Below are 14,564 nucleotides of genomic sequence, written 5' to 3' on the forward strand. Positions count from 1 at the left end.
GTTCAACATCTTTAGTCATAAAGGAAATGCAAATCAAAACAACCCTGAGATTTCACCTCACACCAGTGAGAATGGCTAAGATCAAAAACTCAGGTGACAGCAGATGCTGGCGAGGATGTGGAGAAAGAGGAACACTCCTCCATTGCTGGTGGGATTGCAGACTGGTACAACCATTCTGGAAATCAGTCTGGAAGTTCCTCAGAAAATTGGACATTGAACTACCCGAGGACCCAGCTATACCTCTCTTGGGCATATACCCAACAGATGCCCCAACATATAAAAAAGACACGTGCTCCACTATGTTCATTGCAGCCTTATTTATAATAGCCAGAAGCTGGAAAGAACCCAGATGCCCTTCAACAGAGGAATGGATACAGAAAATGTGGTACATCTACACAATGGAATATTACTCAGCTATCAAAAACAATGACTTTATGAAGTTCGTAGGCAAATGGTTGGAACTGGAAAATATCATCCTGAGTGAGGTAACCCAATCACAGAAAAACACACATGGTATGCACTCATTGATAAGTGGCTATTAGCCCAAATGCTTGAATTACCCTAGATGCCTAGAACAAATGAAACTCAAGACGGATGATCAAAATGTGAATGCTTCACTCCTTCTTTAAAGGGGAACAAGAATACCCTTGGCAGGGAATAGAAAGGTAAAGATTAAAACAGAGACAGAAGGAACAGCCATTCAGAGCCTACCCCACATGTGGCCCATACATATACGGTCACCCAATTAGACAAGATGGATGAAGCAAAGAAATGTAGGCCGACAGGAGCCGAATGTAGATCGCTCCTGAGAGACACAGCCAGAATACAGCAAATACAGAGGCGAATAACGGCAGCAAACCACTGAATTGAGAACAGGACCCCCGTTGAAGGAATCAGAGAAAGAACTGGAAGAGCTTGAAGGGGCTCGAGACCCCATATGAACAACAATGCCAAGCAACCAGAGCTTCCAGGGACTAAGCCACTACCTAAAGACTATACATGGACTGACCCTGGACTCTGACCCCATAGGTAGCAATGAATATCCTAGTAAGATCACCAGTGGAAGGGGAAGCCCTTGGTCCTGCTAAGACTGAACCCCCAGTGAATGTGGCGGCAATGGGGGGAGGATGGGGAGGGGAACACCCATAAAGAAGGGGAGGGGGAGGGGTTAGAGGGATGTTGGCCCGGAAACCGGGAAAGGGAATAACAATCAAAATGTAAATAAGAAATACTCAAGTTAATAAAAAAATTAAAAAAATAAAAAGAAAGTGAGGTAGTTGCACAGACTACCTTTAAGAGGCAGGAGTCATCCTCCAGACACTTGACAGGGAACGTGCGATTTTGATGTTCTTCCACAGAGGACATTGAATTGTTCTCCCTATTTTTCCCAGTGATTTATCTACAGATGTATAGATGTAGGGTTATCCATATTATTTTATGCTTTGGGATACAATTTTCTCTTACATTATTTATTACATTGCTTAAATTATTCCATTGGGTTCCATTTGGACCACGCAAACTCTCTCACTATGCTGTTCAGTCAGTTTTGTGCTTTGATCATTCTACCTTCAGGCTTCTGCCTGTGTTTCTCTCATCTCTCCGTGAACTTTGGGTCTGTGTCTAGGTTTGCTTTATCAATGTTTAATGCACACTTTGTTAGATTTATTCTCGAGTGCCCCATTTTTTATTACTCTTATACGAGACAATGTTGCTTTAATTTCAAATTCTAGTTGTTCATTACTGATATGGGAAGGCAATTAAATTTGACAATTAAACTTTTTGACCTTGTGTCTTACCACTTGGCTGTGCTTGCTTATTATTCCTGGGATGGTTTGGTTCATTTTCTCTGTGAATTTCTCATGGAAAATAATGTGATCATGGAATTCTTGCAACTTTGTCTTTTCCACTCCTATCTTAGTTAGGGTTTCAGTGCTGTGAACAGACACCATGACCAAGGCGACTCTTACAAGGACAGCATTTAATTGGGGCTGGCTTAGAGGTTCAGAGGTTTAGTCCATTGTCATCGAGGTGTGAGCATGGCAGCATGCAGCATGGAGCTGGAGTTCCGCCTCTTCACCTGAAGGCTGCCAGGAGAAGACTGGCTTCCAGGCAGCTACGATGAGGCTCTTAAAGCCCACACCCACAGTGACACACCCACTCCAACAAGGCCACACTTACTTCAATAAGGCCATACCTCAAAATAGTGCCACTCCCTGGGCCAAGCATATTCAAACCACCACTCCTTCCTTCCTTTCTTCTTTCCTCCTCCCTTAATTTCTTCTTTTCCTGTCTTCTCTTCCTCCTTCTTCTCCTGCTTTCTCTCTTTCTCCTTTCTTTGTCTTCTTCTACTTTTTCTTCTTCTCCTATTCATCTTCCTCTTCCTTTCCCTCCTCCTCTAGGGGAGCAGAAACTACTTGAAGACAGTCGAAATCCCACCAGAGCATAGGTGACTCTTACACAGGCTTAAAACCTAAAGTGCACTGCAGAAGCTGCATGTTTAGCAGGATAGGGAAGTGGTTCTTACCCTTCCTAATGCTGTGACCCTTAAATACAGTTCCTCATGTTATGGTGACCCCAACCATAAAATTATTATGTAAATTATAACTGTAATTTTGCTATTATGAATAATATCTGATATTTCTGAGATTCTTGGACAACCCCTATAGGGTAGTTTAACTTCCCCAAAAGGGTTGAGAGCCACAGGTTGAGAAACACTGGTTTGGGAAGTAACCTTCAGACTGCTTTGATAGTTTCTGCCTCTTCCTGGTGTTTTGGCTACTTTGAGCATCTTTCAGTGGTATTTGCTAGTCTGAACCCCTTCCAAGAACCTCAGCTGTCTGATAGTCCTTTAGGGAGCTCATCTGATCTGACTGTGTCTCTCACAGTCATTATAGATAATACAAACTTGGGGACACAGGCACCGAGTAAATCTTGTCAGTTTTAGGGACTTCCTGAAGCTTTTGAGTTGTTTACTTCTTTATCTTAATGAGCTTCCCAGCAGGATGGAATGAGCTGCTTCATTTCCCTCTAGAACACTCCATAGTTTCGCCTCCCTGTAAATATCCTGTGTCTTAATGAGCTTTCCTCCAAAGTGGATGGTTATATCTCAGAGAAAACTGTCATACAACAGGGACAACTTAAGGGACTTGTTAGTGTCCTTCCACCATGGGGCTCCTGAGGGTAGAATGCAAGTTGCTAAGCTTGGCAGCAAGTGCCTTACTTTATCCACGAACCATCTCACTGGTCTGCATTTTTACAGTTCCTTCAGAGAATTTTCTGTTTACTTTTTAATTTCTTTTTGAGATAAGTGGGAGAGACACAGGGTCTGTAAACAGGTCCAACAACCAGCTGAAGATTTCACTATTCTTTGCTATAGTTTACATGCTCATCACATTTACAAAACAAACCAACGGTCAAAATACCAGACAATATTTCTGTCAGGTTCCAGAAGAAGAGGCTACACATTCGTGTTTTCAGGCAGAGGATCTTACCTACAAACAATCATGATGCTTCTTGGCTTATGAGGAGGTTGCACACTGATTAACCCTCTGTTTGAAACATCGTAAGTCTATAATTCATCTAAGTCATTCGAAACTTATGAAGCTCCGTGTTTAGCCAAACAGCACTGTTCTTCACAAATTCCCACTGAGACATCAAATTTATGCCACAGACCCAAGATGCTGAGGGAATCTTGTCTACATTTAATCACCTCCTTAGACTTCTGAAAAACCCAAGATTAGACAGGTCCTGCAGTAATCATAAGATGTACTGCTGACAGGGTAATCTAGCATGATTGGCAGGAAACATCTCATCTCAAGTAATGGTGAGCAGAAGTGGCAGACCATTTTCAAGGTCTTAGTGGAACAAATTGTCGATAGGTAGTATATCACTGAAAATGTCCTTCAGAAATGAAGGTGTCTTAGTCAGGGTTCTCTAGAGTCACAGAACTTTTGCATAGTCTCTATATAGTAAGAGAATTGGTTGATGCCTTACAGTCTGTAGTCCAACTCCCCGACAATGATAGCAGCAGCTGTGAATGGAAGCTCAAGGATCTAGCAGTGGCTCAGTCCCACAAGGCAGGTGAAGGAGAGAGTCTTCCTTCTTCTAATGTATTTATGTAAGTCTCCAGCAGAAGGTGTATCCCAGATTAAAGATGTGTACCAACCTGGAACTGGGACTTGCTTTGTCCCAGGTGACCTTGAACTCAGAGATCTCCTTGCCTTAAGCTCCTGGGATTCATAGCCACTTTGCCTCAAGATCTCCATACCAAGATCCAGGTCAGAAACTTGTATCTCCCAGCCTCAAGATCAGGATCACAGGTGAGCCTTCCAATTCTGGATTGTAGTTCATTCCAGATATAGTCAAGTTGACAACCAGGAATAGCCACTACAGAAGGGAAATAAAATTATTCTCAGATGAATAAAACTCCTGAGGATTTATTGCTACCAGGCCTCACCTGAAAGATTGACTGAAGGAAGATTTCTCCACAGAAAGAAAAGAGAAGCAAAGAAGCCTAGACCCCAGTTGAGGCAAGAGAAGTGATGGGGCATGTGAAGATAGAAAGGACACACACTCCTCCTCCTCATGAGCTTCCTTCACAGAATCTTACAACCGCATCAGAAGGTACAATATGGTGGAGCTGAGGAGATGACTCAGGGCAGAAAGCACTTACTACACAAGCGTATGGATCTAAGGTCAGGTAACTCAGTACAAATATTAAGAGCTGAGTGTTCTATCATGCAACCCCGGCACCAGCATATAGAAATGGGATGATCATCGGGATCTGGTGGCTCACCAATTTAGGTAACTTAGTTATTTCCTGGTTCAATGAGAATTGTCATCTCAAATCATCAGGTAAAGTGGTTGATATCCAAAGATATCCTGTGTTGATGTCTGGCTTCTATAATCATACACACACACACACACACACACACACACACACACACACACACACACACACGTACACACCACACATACAAGCACACACCACACAAAGCAAACTTATGTAGTGAAGGACGTGAGTGAATGTTGGGTTTCCATACTTCATGTAAAGTGGTAATCCATAATACCAACAAGTAGGCCATGGTTATTTCCATCTATAGATGTCAATAAACAAAGCGATCACTCAAAAAATTTACAAGGCGCTATGCTCACCATGGTGAATAAAGAAATAAAAGTTCAGAAATGTTTAAGTGGCAGACACCAAATACAAAGCAAAAACAGTTAACCCAGAAGATTAAACAAAAATAGCAAATGGCGGCCTTACATGCACGTGGAATTGTTTCAGTTGCGAGCAGTCAAATTCTCCCGAACATGGTGGATTAAATGAAAGCGATTAAACAACAGTCTATATGAAAGAAGTCTAAAACTCAAATGCAATGTCAGAAGCAGGCTGGAAGAGACACGATGGAAAGGGGGGCACAATTTTAAGTGTGAAGGAAAAGCAGGCGTGGTAATCATTGCTTTTATGAAAGATTTCAGGTCTAAGTACAAGGAATGGACACTGACTCTGCACAATGGTAAAAACTAAAGGATGCACCAAAGGATTTAGGAATTCTACATGGGAATGCATATGACAAGAGTTCAAAATTCATGAGCCAATACAATCAGAGACTGGACATAAGACATATCCAAACCCTTGAAAAACCATCAACTTCAATATTCCATCAGCTCCAGCAACTGTCGAGCCTCTAGAGGGAAGGTTAGGAAGTTATGGAAGAAGTAAGCTGCATTGAAACATCAAGATGTAATCAACATTGTTTCAACACACCATCATGTGATGGCAGAATGTGTGTCCATTTTAATCGATTGTGGGATGTTCTGATAATTATTATTGTCAACTTGATGAGATCTTGAACCAGGGAAGAGAAGACACTCTGGCTTTATCTGTGAGAGACTTTCTGGCTTATATTAATTGAGGTGGGAAAAATCTCCCTGAATGTCCAGTGGCATTCAATAGGCTATGGTCCTGGACTAAATAAAAAGGGAGAGATGAGCTGAGCACCAGTGTTCATCTCTCTCTGCTTAGTGACTGCAGATACAATGTGACAGCTGCCTCACACTCCTGACATGGTGAATTAACTCTGTGTCATGGGCATGCCTTCAAATGGCAGTCCAAAATGACTCCTTCCATTCATAAGTTGCTTTTGTTTGATATTTTGTCACAATGGGAAAATAACTAACAGACACATTTACAAAGTTATACCATCTCTTTCCCATTAAAGAAAGCTGAGGGGCTGGAGAGACAGCCCAGCAGATGACAGAACATGAGCACTGGTGCCTCTTCCAAAGGTCCTGAGTTCAATTCCCAGCAAACACATGCTGGCTTTCAACCATCTATACTGTGATCTGATGTCCTTCTTTGACACACAGGCATAGATGCAGGTAGAGCTCTCATAGATGTAAGATAAATAAATGTTTTCCTTTTCAAAAAGGACTAGGGAGCTGGAGAGATGGCTCAGCAGTTAAGAGCACTAGTCGCTCTACCAAATGACCCAGGTTTAAATCCTGGCAATCACATGGTACTTTACAAGTGTCTGTAATCACAGTTCTAGGGACCTGACACCCTCACACAGGCATACATGGAGGCAGAATACCAATGTAAATAAATTAAAAAAAGAAAGTTTAAAAATTTAGAAGCAATTAAAGCTGTGTAAAATATTTTCTCTGGTGTTAAAAGAATCAAATTAGAAACATAAAACAGAAATTTAATATGAAAACTCAAAACCTGGATATTAAACCATATTCTTTTAAAGATCCCAAGGAGAAAAGTTACAAAGGAAATAAGAGTGCGCAGAACGGAATGAAATAAAGCATAACCAATGAAGATTTGTGAGAAGGCATTTCTGAATGGAGACATAAAGGCAAACAATACCTCCATCCAAAATGTAGATTTCTACTTTAAAACCAGAACATGAGCTGGGAATGGTGGCGTATGTCTTTGATCCCAGGACTTTGGAGGCAGAGGCAGGAGGATCTCTGTGAGTTTGAGGCCTGTCTGGTTTAAATAGCACACTCCAAGACAGCTGGGGCTGCATAGAGAGACCCTGTCTAAAAACAAACAAAAACAAAACAAACACACCACAAAAAATAGCAGAAGCTAGAAAGTTAAAAACATATACTCACAAGGAAGGGAAGGAAATAATAATAATTTTAAAAGCCAAAAACAAGTGCCACTGACTGAAAGGAAAACATAGAAAATAAATAAACCAGTAGTTTGCTTTAAAATTTCAAAATAAGAGATAAAACACCAGCAATACTGAAAAAACAGAAAACACGTAAGACTTAACCGAAAGTAAAACAGGAAGCATCATAACAGATCTCACAGACATCAAGGAACAGGAAGGAAACACTATCAACAAAACAAAGCTTTTAAACGAATAGATCAACTCATTAAAAAAAAAACCCACAGACTTCTTAAGCACAGTCAGTGTGAAAAAGATAGCTATAGCTGTAAAGTAAGTAGAACTTATAATACCTTCCCCAAGTATTTAGCCCACATGACTTCACTACAGAATTTTACCTGCTCTTTACCAGAGTTGGCTTTATATGACAGAAAGTGGATGAGAACCCCACTTTTCTAACTTATTTTGAGGTCATAATAACTGTTACAAACAGCGCACCCACATGCACGTGCACATGCACATGCGTGCACACACTCACACATAATTATACACAATCACACACACAAGTACATGTGCATGCATATGATCATAAATAATCACATACAAAACTACATATACATGCACACATACATTTACACATAAGTACACATACACGCACACCCACACTTCAGATATACTCTTGTGCACACTCATATATGCACAGATTTTTATACATATTAACACAATAACACATACAAATTTGCATACATGTACACACATTTGCTCACTCATATGTGATCACACACCCATACACTCACAGAACACACTACACATATGTTCATGTGCACACACTCTTACATATTCACACTCACACACACCCATGGGGCACACACTCACTGATACATTCACATAACCAGGCACTCCTGCTCGTGCATATAAATACATCCCTAAGAAGCAACAACACTCAGGAGAATAGATGCAAAAATCTTCAGCAAAATTTTAGTGAATTAAATACAGCAACACCTGTATCCCCCTCCCAGGTGATATGTGTTTTAGGTTTCCAAGACTAGTTCATTGTTAAAGGAATCCATCATAATAATATGAAGAAAATCATATTATTTGATACAGAAACATTTATTAAAATTCATATTCAGTCATAAAAATTGGAGCTAGATCAGGAACAATGGTGACCTCTCTCACACCCAAAGCACTTTTTTATAATCCATCTAATAGCAGACTCAATAGTAAAGGACAAACCTTTTCCTTTAGCTTTGGAAAGAATGAAAAAGTCTTGCTTCTCACCACATAGACTGACCATGATTTTGCAAGTTCTTGCCACTGAAACAAACAAACAAACAACATGCGGCGTAAAAAATTGTCTCTATTTCTAGATAGAATTCCCAACATAAGTGATACCAATAAATTCACAACAGTGATGTCAAAACCTGATAGAACTAGTAAGTTAATTTACTGAAGTCACAGTCTGCAAGATATATGCACAAAAATCAATTTCATTTCTATATACTTATAGTGAAGGAGAAAAATCACAAGAAATACAAGGCTAAGTAAAAGATGAGCTATTGAGGTAGAATTAGAAAGAAATGTTCAGAATCCGTAGAGTGAAAATTCAAAATGTGATACAACTATCAAAGACCAACATGTTTTATTAAATGTAGCATGATCAAATTGGAAATTGTAACATGGTAAAGAACATAATTATTTTGTAATTTATGTTCAGGTTTAACAGGATCCTCATGAATCCAGCATGGAGTTTTTAAAGCCCATACAATTATGCTCTAAAATTCATATGACAGGAGAAAACTCTAAACAGTCAAAGGAGAGGTTTGAAAAGAAAACGGGCAAAGCAAGATGGAATCACTCTTCCCAATACTATGGTTTGCTACATAGCTATAGTAATCAGTATATCGTGGTGTCAGCAGAAGAATATATACAGACCAATGCAACAGATGCAGACTACAGAAATGCACCGTACAAAGGTGCCCTGTTAGCCTTTGACAAGGAAGCAAACTAAATTCATTTGGGAAGGAATTGATACCTGAACAATTGGATATATGTATAGTCATGGAGTGTGTGGGAGAGAGAGAGAGAGAGAGAGAGAGAGAGAGAGAGAGAGAGAGAGAGAGAGAGAGAGAGAACAATAACAATTATAATTTAAAAAGAAATGGCTTACAGGAAAATTAACTAAAGCCGATGCTTAAATGTAAAACCTGAAACTGTTAGATTAAAATATTTAAAAACACACTAAAATTGAAAGGATTTGTGTACCATTAAAAAGAGAAAAGCAAATTGAACCTCATCAAAATAAAAATCTCCTTTTCCTAATGGAGTCTGTGAAGAAGAGAGTGAGAATACAGATTACAGACTGGGAGAGAGTTCCTCCTCATTCTGTATTAGAGGAAGACCAGTACCTAGGACTTATATTTTAAAAGATTCAAAACAGCAGCAAAGCACAAATATTTAAAAGCATTAAACAAAACAAAAAGTACAGCTATTTCACTGCAGGCACATAGGTGATACTCAAGCACATGAAAAGATAAGACAGCAGGGTTCTCATTAACCCTTAGACAAGCTAGATAAATGTGAGCTACAACCACAGTAAGTGCATATATATATATGCATATGTATATAGCGCATATATGTCAGAATGGCTAACATGATGGATGATAGACAGATGACATATAGATGATAGCTATAATAGATAGTATAGATTCATATACTAGATATTATATAGATAATCAAATAGATATGATAGATAATTGGAAGATAGATGTAGATTGATGATAGATGTAGATAGATGGGTAGATAGATGAGAATAATGGATATTATATAGATAAGCAAATAATTGTGAGAGATAATTAGAAAATAGATGATAAATAAATGATAGATAGATAGATAGATAGATAGATAGATAGATAGATAGGCAGGATTTGAGAGAGATAGATGGTAGATAGATTACAGATCTTAGATAGATAGATAGATAGATAGATAGATAGATAGATAGACAGATAGATAGATAGATAAGTAGATAGAGAGACAGATAGATAACAGGTAGATAACATAATAGACAGGTTTAAGATAGATAGATGATAGGTAGACAGATCTAAGTACTTATGAGGATTCAGAGAAGCTGGATTTCAGCACACACACATTGCTGGTGGGAATGTAAAATAATTCAAAGTAGAAAATACTTTGACAGTCCTTTTCAAAAGTAAAAATGATTTTTCTGCAAGGTGCGGCAATTGCTCTCTTGGGTGTAACACCAAGAGAAATGGAAAGTGGTTTCTGGGCATAAACTTAGAGATAAATATTCACAGCCGTTCTATTTGTATAGCCCACACTGCAAACTATAAAAACCCTACTCAGTGGGAGAGTGGTTAAACACGTGTGGCTCATCTGAAACGTGAATGATGATTCAGTGGTGGAAAGAACAAGCAATGGATGCACACACAGCTCTATGGGCGAATCCTGTGAAAGTTATGCCCAGGGAAAGGCCAATCTCAACAACCGGCATTGTCCGACCCCTTATATAGATCGTTAGTGAAACAACAATGTGGCGAATATGAACCCCACAGCAGTGGTGGCTGGGTTAGGGGGAGAAATTCAGGGATGGAGTAGCATGAGTGTGTTCCTGTGTGGACCCTGTCCCCCGATCAGCCATTGTGTGCTGGTGGTCTCAAGGTGTTGAGAAGCTGGAAATCAGGGTCTCCAAGAAAGCGAATACAGCTACAGGTGACTAGGGAGGTTATGTTAGAGGACAGATCGTTTATTGACATGGCGGGGCTAGCTTATATAGCTTGAGTGAGAGGGGAGGGGAGCAAAAGGGACCAGGGAGACAATGCACCTCATTTGCATATGCAGACCTGATTGAAGACAGGCAAAGGTTAATGACCCATCAATTCAAGTACTAAAGCACGAGGGAGGAGGCAGGGATTTTCCACACAGATCAGTTAGATTGGCAGGTCACAGGCTTTCTGAGAAGCCAGTTCTCTGGCTGGGAAACAGAAGCCTAAAGGGCTTTATAGTGACATGGCCTTTGTCTCTAGGGGGTTGATTTGGATTAGGGAGTGGCCCCACCCCTCCACTGCTCTCTGAGAGCTGAACAGTAGATGGGCAGCACTCTACTGTCCCTCATGTGGCTTGGATAGTTAAGTGGATGGTCACGGTGGCTATAAAGAATGAGATATGAAGCCATGTGCACATGCATGTACATACACACACATACACACACACACACACACACACACACACACACACATCTCCTACAGCCTCTGTGGATTGTAGCTGTAATTGTTTTCCTATTTGCGGTACTATACTCTGGCTGTAAAAGATGTTGACACTGGAAGATGCTGAATGAAAGATTGAAGGGTGCACAGGATCGTCCTGGACCTTTGTTGCATAAGGCTTTGACTGAGGAGATTAAAAGGCAAAAACCAAAAACCAGAAAACAAAAAACCAAAAACCAAAAGCAAAAACAAAAGACCACGTCAACAGGGAACCAGTAACAAAACAAAGTAACATCAATTACATCAATGAGTTTATTGTGGATAATTACAGGAATACAAGGGAGGGGTTACTTACAGGACCTGGGATCACTCAAAAGCAGCTGTGTCCCTGAGAAGCCCACCCCCTAGCTATAGGATAATTCGACAATAGCTGTGGTCCTGGGATTCTCTCACACATAGCAGATGGCTGGGGAGACTGGAGAGTCTCCTCCAGGCAGCCCCATCCCGTCTGTCCTCCCCAGCACACACTTACTGCTTCTGTAAGGTTGGGACTGGGCTTGTGAACCCTGTAAGTTTTCTCCTGCAAGTGGGACTTGCAGGGTTGCTTACTTCCCAAGTCACTAGAGCAATGGTTCTCAACCTCCATAAAGCTGCAAACCTTTAATACACTTCCTCACATTATGATGACCCTGTATTGGCTGGTTTTGTGTGTCAGCTTGACACAAGCTAGAGTTCTCACAGAGTAAGGAGCCTCCCTTGAGGGAATGCCTCCATGAGATCCAGCTGTAAGGCATTTTCTCAATTAGTGATCAAGGGTGGGAGGGCCTATTGTGGGTGGCACCGTCCTTGGGCTGGTGGTCTTGGAAGCCTGGGGAAGCAAGCCAGTAAGTAACGTCTCTCCATGGCCTCTGACCTGCTTAAGTTCCAGTCCTGACTTCCTTTGGTGATGAACAGCAATGTGGAAGTGTAAGCTGAATAAACCCTTTCCTCCCCAACTTGCTTCTTGGTCATGATGTTTATGCAGGAATAGAAACCCTGACTAAGACAGATCCCAACTATAAAATTATTTCGTTGCTACTTCATAACTGTAATTTTGCTGCTGTTATGAATCATGATGTACGAATATGATGTGCAGGAAATCTGATATATAAAACCCCTGTGAAAGGGTCATCCAGACCCCAAAGGGGTCATGGCCCACAGGTTGAAAGCCATTGCTGTAGACTGGAGAGTCTCCTTTCTCCTTGGGGGAGGGGTGATTCAACTTAGAACATCCTGAGACTTAAGAAGCCTCTCTTCAGCTGGAAACATTTCGGTTCAGAGGAAACTGTCACGTGGCAACGTTCTTTTCACTTTCTTGTGATTTTTTTCTTTCATTGAAAATAAAGATGTATTTTAGATGTCAGAGGTCATAGTGTGCTTGTTTCTTAATGTTGCTCAACACAAGGAAGTACTGTGGGTTTTGTTTTCTGTTAGAATAAGAACATTAATTACTTCTTAATTAATTAATTAATTACTGGTTGCTGGGACAAAATACTTGACGAGGGCAATTTAACGAATGAAGCATTTATTTGGGTTTATGGTTTGAGGGTGCAGCCCATCAGAGCAGGTCAGTCATGGCAGCAGGAGCGTGAGGCAACGGGTCACATTGCATCCACAGGGGCAAGCGGGGAGAGATGAACGCTCACTTCCTCTTCATTTCTTCAGTGGGGTTCCTCGTCCATAGAATGGTACTATTCACAATTACGGTGCGGTTTTTTTTTTCTTCACTCCGATTAATCCAGACTAGAAACTCCCTCATGGGAACGCCCAGAGGCTTGTCTCCTAGGTGATTCTAGATCCTGACCCGCTAACAGACAGATAGTTAAGACAATCATCCACCATGATCAAGTAGGCTTCATCCCAGGCATGCAGGGATGGTTTAATGTAAGGAAAACCATCAACGTGACCCATTATATAAACAAACTGAAAGAACAAAACCACATGATCATTTCATTAGATGCTGAGAAAGCATTTGACAAAATTCAACACCCCTTCATGATAAAAGTCCTGGAAAGAATAGGAATTCAAGGCCCATACCTAAACATAGTAAAAGCCATATATAGCAAACCAGTTGCTAACATTAAACTAAATGGAGAGAAACTTGAAGCAATCCCACTAAAATCAGGGACTAGACAAGGCTGCCCACTCTCTCCCTACTTATTCAATATAGTACTCAAAGTCCTAGCCAGAGCAATCAGACAACAAAAGGAGATCAAGGGGATACAGATTGGAAAAGAAGAGGTCAAAATATCACTATTTGCAGATGATATGATAGTATATTTAAGTGATCCCAAAAGTTCCACCAGAAAACTACTAAAGCTGATAAACAACTTCAGCAAAGTGGCTGGGTATAAAATTAACTCAAATAAATCAGTAGCCTTCCTCTACACCAAAGAGAAACAAGCCGAGAAAGAAATTAGGGAAACGATACCCTTCATAATAGACCCAAATAATATAAAGTACCTCGGAGTGACTTTAACCAAGCAAGTAAAAGATCTGTACAATAAGAACTTCAAAACTCTGAAGAAAGAAATTGAAGAAGACCTCAGAAGATGGAAAGATCTCCCATGCTCATGGATTGGCAGGATTAATATAGTAAAAATGGCCATTCTACTAAAAGCGATCTACAGATTCAATGCAATCCCCATCAAAATACCAATCCAATTCTTCAAAGAGTTAGACAGAACAATTTGCAAATTCATCTGGAATAACAAAAAACCCAGGATAGCTAAAACTATCCTCAACAATAAAAGGACTTCAGGGGGAATCACTACCCCTGAACTCAAGCAGTATTACAGAGCAATAGTGATTAAAAACTGCATGGTATTGGTACAGAGACAGACAGATAGACCAATGGAACAGAATTGAAGACCCAGAAATGAACCCACACACCTATGGTCACTTGATTTTTGACAAAGGAGCCAAAACCATCCAATGGAAAAAAGATAGCATTTTCAGCAAATGGTGCAGGTTCAACTGGAGGTCAACATGTAGAAGAATGCAGATTGATCCATGCTTATCACCCTGTACAAAGCTTAAGTCCAAGTGGATCAAGGACCTCCACATCAAACCAGATACACTCAAACTAATAGAAGAAAAAGTGGGGAAGCATCTCGAACACATGGGCACTGGAAAAAATTTCCTGAACAGAACACCAATGGCTTATGCTCTAAGATCA

The sequence above is a fragment of the Rattus norvegicus genome, chromosome 9, assembly GCF_021556685.1.
Source record: "Rattus norvegicus strain SHRSP/BbbUtx chromosome 9, alternate assembly SHRSP_T2T, whole genome shotgun sequence".
NCBI classification, from domain to species: domain Eukaryota; kingdom Metazoa; phylum Chordata; class Mammalia; order Rodentia; family Muridae; genus Rattus; species Rattus norvegicus.